Below are 9,890 nucleotides of genomic sequence, written 5' to 3'. Positions count from 1 at the left end.
GTCCCAGCACAGCAAGACACTTCCCCAGAGGACTAGTGTGGGTCTCTGCTATACCAGGTCCCAAAAGTCTGGAGTTTTAAAACTCAACTGGCCTACCTGGAATAAAACATGGGTGTACTAGGGCCACCAGGTGGACAGGAAGCCTAGACACAGACAGGGTGAAGGCAAGGATCTGAGGTAAGCTGGGGACAGAAGAGGGGAGATTGCTCTTCTGGGAGGGCTTCCTGGACAGCAGCAGGTACAAACCCCACTCCAAGGATGAGGAAAGGGCTTACACGTTTCTTTTCCTTGCCCCTCAACACAAACTAACTTCAGCACCACTGTGGTAGCCTAAGCAACTTATACCAAACCCTACTCCCTTGTGTTCTGCTGGTACTGTTTTTTCCAGGCAAGCATATCTAAGAACCAGAGCAGCAGGCCCATCCTCCAAAACACCAGCACAAACCCCCATCATGCACTGAGTCTACTGACCACAGAATTCTGCAAAGCTTTAGCTCTAATGTAAATAGCATTAGGTAATTTTTTATAATCTTTGCTAAGCAGACCAGGAAAAACCTAGTTAAAATTCACCACACTTTGGCCAAGGTCCAAACACTCCCCACTGCATCGAGAGGAAACTGACCTGAGGGAAAGAGCAGCCAAAACTTAGCAGCAGAGCACATGCAGCCTATGCTGGAGACACTTCTTGAAGCACCAAGAAGTGGTGTTGTGGTTTTTTTGTTTTGTTTTTGTTTTTGTTTTTGTTTTTCCCAAAATCGGGCCTTTTATTTTTGGATTGTCACCCAAGGTTACTTTGCATAGTAGGCACATTGTGAAGAGTCAGGAAAAGTAGGCCAGCAGGGAAAGGAAGAGGACGCCATTTGGGACTGATTATGTCCTTACCAGGAGGAGAAGTGGCCACAGAACAGGATGCTGTTGGTCTTGCTGTTTTGGATAAAGAAGAGGAAGGGTGGTCGGCGCAGAACCGGGACATGATTCTTGCACACCGCAACATCGTGATGGCCGCTGTGGCCGCCGCAGCCTCTGTGCCTTCCTTGTTCACCTCCATTAAGGCCTTGTGCACCACCCTGGACAGATACAGGTCTTTCCTGGACGACATCCCAGAGAAGTCTGCCTTGGCCTGCTCAAAGGCATCGGTCATGCCCAGAGAGCAAAGGGCATTCTTCTTGTCGTAATCCTCCTCCAGTTTAAATCTAGGGAGGAAAACTTCCACCTCTTCTTCATCCAGCATGTCTGGCCTCATCCACTCTGCAAATTTCTCATAAGTGAGTTCTTTCTCCACCGTCCTCAAATCCGTGTTTTCATCTAGAAGCATGATGATCATGTTCAGCTCTTTGCCCACAAAGGAGAGCACCAGAATTTTGGTGAATATTTCCTCTATATAGGTCATTTGAAAGGTAGATTTTTTAAACATCATCTTCACAGGTTTCTCCTCATTCTTGCTGACTTTAAATGGTTTTTCCATGGTCTGTGTTTTGTTAAACTGATTATCCCAGTATCCTTTGAAATAGATGGCATTCACGAGAATCATATTAGTCATTGAATCCACTGAACCTGGAGACAGCAACTCTGTAATCTGTCCTTCCGTCTTTTCAGCCACCCACGTGTTGATGTGTGCCCTGGTCTCTTCCGCAGCGGTATGAAAGTCGAGCTCTTCCATCTCAGCTTGGTAGAACTTGAGGCAGGAGTTTTTGAAAGACGAGAGGAATTCATGAGACTTGTCTCCAAAGAGGCTGTTGGCAGTTCTAAACAAGTACTGTGCATTGGTCCTGGACAATATATGACCTCTTCTTCATAAAGGCATCACACTCAGGAGCAGGAAAAATAACAGGTTTTGGTAATACAAGGAAGGAGACAGAGATCTAAATACAATTCCAAGATGGAGAAATTCATCCCAAAAGAAGGAATAAAATGGCCAGAGATCTAATTCAAACAGATATTAGTGACATGCCTGGTCCAGAATTTAAAGCAACAATCATATGTATAATAGGTGGGCTTGAGAAAAGCACAGAATACACCACAGAGACCCTGCTGCAGAGATAAAAGACCTAAAAACTACTCAGGCTGACATGAAAAATGCAATAACTGAGATCTGAAACTGACTGTATGAAATGACAAGAATGGAAGACACAGAGAAATAAATAAGTGATATTGAAGATAAAATTATGGAAAATAATGTGGTGGGAAAGAAGGAAAGAAAAATATTGGATCATAAGTGTAGACTAAGGAACTCAGTGACTCCAAAAAGGGTAATAACATTCCTATCATAGGTGTCCCAGAAGAAGAAGAGATAAAAGCAGGCAGAAGGTTTATTTGAGGAATTTATACTTGAAAACTTTCTTAATCCATGACAGGAAACAGACATTCAAACCCACGAAGGACAGAGAATTCCCGTCAAAATCAACAAAAACGGCTAACACCAAGACATATCTTAGTTAAATCTGCAAAATACAGAGATTAAAAAAAAATCCAAAAACAACAAGACAAAAGAAATTCCTCATTTGAAAGGGAAGAAAAAGAAGGTCATCAGCTTCTTTTTCCACAGAAATTTCAAAGACAAGAAGTCTATGGCATGACCTATTTATACACTGCCTACAAGAGACTCATTTTAGACCTAAAGACACTTGTAGAGTGAATGTAAGAGGAAGAAAAATTATTTATCACGCAAATGGATTTCAAAAGAAAGCCAGAATAGCAATACTTCTATCAGACAAACTAGATTTTATTTTATTTTTTATTTTTATTTTTTTTTTTAATGTGCTGAAAGGGAAAACTATGCAACCAAGAATACTTTAACCAGCAAGATTATCAGTCAGAATAGAAGAAGAGATAAAGAGTTTCCTAGACAAGCAAAAACTAAAGGAGTTTATGACTACTAAATCAGCCTTATAAGAAATATTAAGGGGACTCTTTGAGTATAATAAAATCAAAAGTGACAAAGACTAGAAAGGATCAGAAAGGATGAATACCCAACTTTTGCATCAACATGGATGGGACTGGAGGAGATTATGCTGTGTGAAATAAGTCAAGCAGAGAAAGTCAATTATCATATGGTTTCACTTACTTGTGGAACATAAAGATTAGCATGCAGGACATTAGGAGAAGGAAAGAAAAAATGAATAAGGGGAAATCGAAAGGGGAGATGAAGCATGAAAGACTGTGGACTCCAAGAAACAAATGGAGGGTTTTAGAGGGGAAGGGATAGGGGATGGTGAACCTCATCTCATGGTGGATATCAAGGAAGGCATGGATTGCATGGAGCACTAGGTGTTGTACATTAACAATGAATATTGGAACACTAGGAAAAAAAAAAAAAACAAAAAAGAAAGGGACAGAGAAAAATCTCCAGAAACAATGCAAAAAAAAAAAAAAAAGGTAATAAAGGACACTATATTCACATCTATCAATAATTACTCTGAACGAAATGGACTACATGCTCTAGAAAAAAACCATAGGGTGTCATAATGGATTAAACACACACACACACAAGACCTATTTATACACTGCCTACAAGAGACTCATTTTAGACCTAAAGACACTTGTAGAGTGAATGTAAGAGGAAGAAAAATTATTTATCACGCAAATGGATTTCAAAAGAAAGCCAGAATAGCAATACTTCTATCAGACAAACTAGATTTTATTTTATTTTTTATTTTTATTTTTTTTAATATTTTCATTTATTTATTTGACAGACAGAGAGAGATCACAAGTAGGCAGAGAGGCAGGCAGAGAGAGAGGGGGAAGCAGGCTCCCTGCTGAGCAGAGAGCCCAATGTGGGGCTCGATCCCAGGACCCTGAGATCATGACCTGAGCTGAAGGCAGAGGCTTAAACCACGGAGCCACCCAGGCACCCCAGACAAACTAGATTTTAAACCAAAGACTGTAAAAAGAGATGAAAACAGGCACTACATCATAATAAAGGGGTCTAACGAACAAGAAGATATAACAATTGTAAATTTTTATACCCCCAACTTGGGACCACCAAATTTATAAAACAATAACATACATAAAGGAACTCATGGATAATAATACAATAAGGATTTTTATCGTTCCACTTATATCAATGTACAGATATCTAAGCAGAAAATTAACAAGGAAACAGTGGCTTTGAAAGACACACTGTATCAAATTGACTTAACATATATATTCAGAACATTTCCTCTTAAATCAACAGAATACATTATTTTTGCATACAAATTGGGACATTCCCCAGAATATATCATATTCTAGGTCACAAATCAGGCCACCACAAACACAAAAAGATTGGAATCAGATCGTGCATATTTTCAGATCACAATACTCAAACTTTAAATCAACCACAAGGAAAAAAAAAGGAAAAACATGAAAATTAAAGAACATCCTAATAAAGTACGAATGAATGAACCAAGAAATTAAAGAGATGAAGAAATTCATGGAAACAAATGGAAATGAAAATATGATGATCTAAAACCTTTGGGATGTGGCAAAAGTGGTCATAAGAGGGAAGTATACAGGAATACAGGCCTACCTCAAGACGTAAGAAAACACTCAAATATAACTAACCTTATACTTGAAGGAAAACTAACCTTATAGTTGAAGGAGCTAGAAAAAGAACAAATGAAACCTAGAGCAGCAGAAGAGAAATAATAAAGAGTAGAGCAGAAATAAAGATATAGAAACCAAAACAACAGGAGCACCCGGGAAACTCGGTGGGTTAAGTGTCTGACTTTGTCTCAGGTTATGCTCTCAGGGACCTGGGATCAAGCCCTGTGTCTAGCTTTCTGTTCAGCAGGGAGTCTGATTCTCCTTCTCCCTTTGTCCCTCCCCTTCCTGCTTGTGCTCTCTTTCACTCTCCCTCAAATAAATAAATAAATAAATAAATAAATAAATAAATAGATAGATAGATGTCTTTAAAAAATAGAACAGATCAATGAAACCAGGAGCTGGTTCTTTGAAAGAATAAAATTGATAACCCCTTTGCCAGACTTATCAAAATGTAAAGAGAAAAGACCCAAATACATAAAATCATGAATTAAAGTGGAGAGATCACAACCAATACCACAGAAATACAGAAAAAATTATAAAAGAAAATTATGAAAAATTAAATACCAAAAAAATTGGGCAATCTGGAAGAGATGGATAAATTTCTACAGACAAATAAACTGCCAGAACGGAAATAGGAAGAAGTAAAAATCTTTAACATACTGATAACAGTAAAAACGTGAATCAGTAATCAAATATCTTCCAACAAACAAAAGATGAGGGACAGTTGACTTCCAGGGGGAATTCTACCAATCATTTAAAGAAGAGTTCATACCTATTCTTCTCAAATTGTTCCAAAAAATAGAAATGGAAGGAAAATTTTCAAACTTATTATACAAGGCCAGGATTACTTTGATTCCAAAACCAAAGACCCCATTACAAAAAGGAATTAGAAGCCAATATCCCTGATGAACATGGGAAATAAATTTCTCAACAAAATACTAGCAAATTGAATCCAATAGTACATTAAAAGAATCATTCACCACGATCAAGTGGAATTTATTCTTGACCTGAAAGGTTGCTTTGACGTTGGCAAATAAATCAGTGAGATACATCACATTAATGAAATAAAGGATAAGAATCATATTATCCTCTCAGTAGATGCAGAAAAATAAACAAACCAAAGCAAAAACAAACAATTGGGACTTCATCAAGATAAAAAGCTTCCTCATAGTGATAGAAACAACGAGCAAACTAAAAGGCAACCTTCAGCATGGCAGAAGAGAGTTGCAAATTACATATCTGATAAAAGATGTTCAACATCACCCATCATCAGGCAAACACAAATCAAAACTACAAGGAGATATCATGTCACTCTTATTAGAGTGGTTAAAATGAACAACAGGAAACAACAAGTGTTGGCAAGGATGTGGAGAAAGGGGAACCCTCTGACACTGTTGGTGGGAATGCAAACTCATGCAGCCACTCTGGAAAACAGTCTGGAGATTCCTGAAAAAGTTAAAAATAGAACTACTTAGCAATCCAGCAATGGCACTACAGATATATACCCAAAGGATACAAATGTATTGATTTGAGGGACACTAAAGTACACTGATATGTATAGCAGCATTACCAACAATAGCCAAATGATGGAAGGAGCCCAAATGTCTATCAACTGATGAACGGATTAAGAAGATGTGATATACATACAATGGAATATTACTCAGCCATAAAAAAGAATTGAATCTTGTCATTTGCAATCATGTGGACAGAACCAGAGGGTATTATGGGAAGAAAAATGGTCATAGAAGAAAAACGCCATATGATTCCACTCATATATGGAATTTCAGAAAGCAAACAGATGTACATGGGGGGTAAAAGAAAGAGAAAGAGAGAAACCAGGAAATAGAGTCTTAACTATAGAGACCGCTGAGGGTTGCTGAACGGGAGGTGAGTGGGGGCTGGGTTTAATGGGTGATGAATACTGGGTATTATATGTAAGTGATGAATCACTAAATTATTCTCCTGCAACTAATATTATACTGTGCATTAACTAGCTAAAATTTAAATAAAAACTTGAAACTAAAACAAAGCAAAACCTGGTGATTTACAGACCTGTACCCCTGGGGATAAAAATATATGTTTATAAAAAATAAAAAATTAAAAAAAAAAAAGCAAAAAACAAAAGAAGGGATATGCAACACATTAGAGGCCCCCTGAAGCATCTGTGTGGAGACTGGGATGACATGTGGGTAGAATGGCAAATAGACCAGATGGTTTAAAATTGAGATTCACACGTGGATTACCAGGAGATAAACCAGAAATGACTTGTAAAGCAACATAGGTCACTGTGAATGCATGCTTTGGGGTTTGGCTCAGATTCAGCAATAGTAAAGATGTGAATAGAGGAAAAATGTATCTGACACAAGAATTACACTGTTTCCAACATGGAATGCCCTAATAAGGATACTTTTCTAATAAAATTATTTAAATTTGAATTATACTGTAAGCAAACAAATTGAGAGTGCACTGATTTTTTATGACTGAGTTTATGACTGAGGTAGTGTTTGTTTACTTCTTGTTCTTTTATTTGGTGGTGGTTGTTGTTGTTGTTTTGAATCTAATGTCCTGGATAAGCATCTTATTTAGACTTGCTTATACAGCTAACTACCACTGTGCATAACTTCCAGAATGGGAAATTAGCCTGGCTAATTTAACAACCAGGATTCTAGTTTAATCCTGCTGATGTATTCCTGATAATTAACAATCTGTGAGCAGCTGCATTGTCCAATATCCAATATACAGTGCAAGGAAAATGATCATTTGTACATTGTGAATTTGGTGGACTAAATGAAAAAACACTTTTTTTATTAATAGCTGCAGTTTTCATAAATTTCATAAATTTCATAAGTTAATAGGGTTCAATTAATGTTGCCAAGTGGTATGCTTCATACATATGTCTCTGGGGTTTTGTGAAGTTGGGAAGAATGTATAATGAATGGTTGAGCAGTTATATTGGTACCCTAGTAATTAGAGAACGAGTAATTAATGTGCATCTGTGTTAGGCTCCTGGGTACTGTCAACGACCCTGTAGTGTGCAAAAAAGAGAAATTATGAGCTTGGCAGGGGAATACAGTTTTTCTCTTTTTCTTAAATTTTAGATCTACATCTGTGTTTAATTAGAAGAAGAAATGAATTCCCATTAACACCATTAGGCAACATGCTATGATTGGTTAAAGCCTACATGGACTGTGAAACTGATCTAGAAAGCTCAGAAGACTACAATGGGATTTTTTAATCTCAGAAGGACTTTATTTTTGAACAAAATTAAGATTCTGAATAGTTCACACCTGGCTATCTGTAGATTACCTTCTGCTCTTCACTTATGGCCACTTTCTAAAACTATGAATGGTCTAAACAAAAATCTACTAAGAAAAAATGACTTACCATATCCGTAAAAAAATTTTTTTTTTCCTGTAAGGGGTGAGATACAATCCCATCACTTTGTGTTAGTCTCAGTATGCAAAAATGTCACAAATATTAATGGTGATATTACATACTTTACTGAAAGATAATAGTCACGGATGTTACAGATGACTAGCTATGCTGATGTTTTAGTTTCCAGAGAGATTCAAATTAAATTGCTTTTATCTTCTGAAGCAGAGTAACATTTCATATTCCACATGATAATGAAATGTATCCTTAGGGCAAGTAGTATGTCTGTACTTTTAAAATGAAACAGGCATGATTTAATTAGTAGGCAAGAACATAGGCCTAGATTTTAAGAGAAAGATGACTCTCCTGAGTGTTCTTGTTCAGTGGCCCTCTAAAATTCTGCTTTTGGGGAGTGCTACTGAATAGCTGTATTTGTAATTAAACATTGCCTTTGCTTAAAGTTTTGGTAGTATTCTGCCAAATATTCCATTGAGATATTAACTTGAAATGACAATATTCATTCATTCATATATAATTATGCTAGAAACTTGCTATGCACTATTGGCTATAAAGTTGGAATTTTGAGAGAAAAAGTTCAGTATTGGACATCAGCAAACAAATTATATAAACAGGTTAATAATAGTAGATAATTTCACCCATAGGAATGTTCAGTGCTTGCATTTAGATGTTAGCTTAAAAGCAAGACAAAAAATTATTTGTTACCTCCTATTTTAAAGATATAATGTTTAAGGAATATCTATCATAAATTTTAACCATTTCCTTAACACTTTTATTAAGTAAAATAATATAATCAAATGTACAGTACAAATTGCTAAGCTAATTTAAAAATCATAATCTCTTCTTTCCTTCTTGTTCTAATATTTGATGATTCGCTTAAGATTTAAAAAGGATTTATTTTAAAAAGTTGAAATATTGAAATGATAGCTTCATTTTAGTTTTCTGTATTATGTAAGTATTGTACTTTAGAAACTCTGGAGCCAATAGTTCAAAGAAGGAAATTGACCCTCTACTTACTAGATAATATGACCTTGATTAAATCACTTACATTCTATTCTTTTCCTTTCTTATCTTGAGAAAGTGAAAATAATAATGTCTATATCACAATGTTCATCAAAATGTGAAATGAGAATAAATATGCATGATGATGGTGATGATGACAATGAAGAAAATGATGGCAGCTAGAGTTGGTTAGATTATTACATGGTAGATCTCTCAAGAAGTAGAGGGGTACCTCGGTGGCTCAGTTGGTTAAGCATCTGCCTTAGCTCAGATCATGATCACAGGGTCCTGATGATAAGGGAGAGCTAGGGTCTTGTCTCACAGAGTCAAAGAACGAATTGTTTAGACAAAGTAGAGTGAGAAAAGCAATAGAAGTTTAAGCAAGGATACAGAAAAAAGCTCTCAGGAGTGAGAGGGGTCCCAACAGGGCTGCCGCTTAGGGCTTTTAGGTATGGTCTTTTATAGAATGATAATCATGGAACCTAAATATTTTTAACATTTCTATTGTGATAATACCTTCAATGGCTTGCTTTCTTTTTAGGGTCTTGTAATTCCTGATTGGTCACAAGTAGCTGTTATGACAAGACCTCACCTCTTCCGCCTAAGACAGGATAGTCTGGTTTGTTCTCTTGTCTCTGGTTTCCTTTTATCTCCCATATTTTTTTTTTTAAAATTTTGTGAGCCTGATCCCATGGTCCCCTACACATCTTTCTCTGCCTAGCCCCACCTGTCCCTTACTCACTGAGATTGAGCCCCATATCAGACTCTGCTCAGCAGAGAGTCTGCCTCACCCTCTCCCTCTGATCCTCCTCCCTGCTTGGGTGGTATCTTTCTCTCTCTCTCTCTGTACACACACACATATATATATATGTATACACACACACATATATACACACATATATATATAGATATCTCTATATATATACACACATATATGTATATATATAGATATTTATATATGTGTGTGTGTGTGT

The 9,890-nt window shown here is 36.7% G+C and overlaps 1 pseudogene across 1 annotated transcript in view; it reads right to left on the bottom strand.

Annotated features, from left to right (window-relative positions):
- Positions 1 to 878: 878 nt before the first annotated feature.
- LOC309863094 (serpin B6 pseudogene) overlaps positions 879 to 9,890 on the bottom strand; it is a 70,703-nt pseudogene continuing 61,691 nt past the window's right edge. The window contains exon 2 of the transcript in view: positions 879 to 1,769. The product of the transcript in view is annotated as a serpin B6 pseudogene (transcript). The remainder of the gene's footprint in view (positions 1,770 to 9,890) is intronic.

The sequence above is a fragment of the Mustela nivalis genome (assembly GCF_964662115.1).
Source record: "Mustela nivalis genome assembly, chromosome: 4".
In the NCBI taxonomy this organism is placed as follows: Eukaryota; Metazoa; Chordata; class Mammalia; order Carnivora; family Mustelidae; genus Mustela; species Mustela nivalis.
This window is presented reverse-complemented; position numbering and strand designations above follow the sequence as displayed.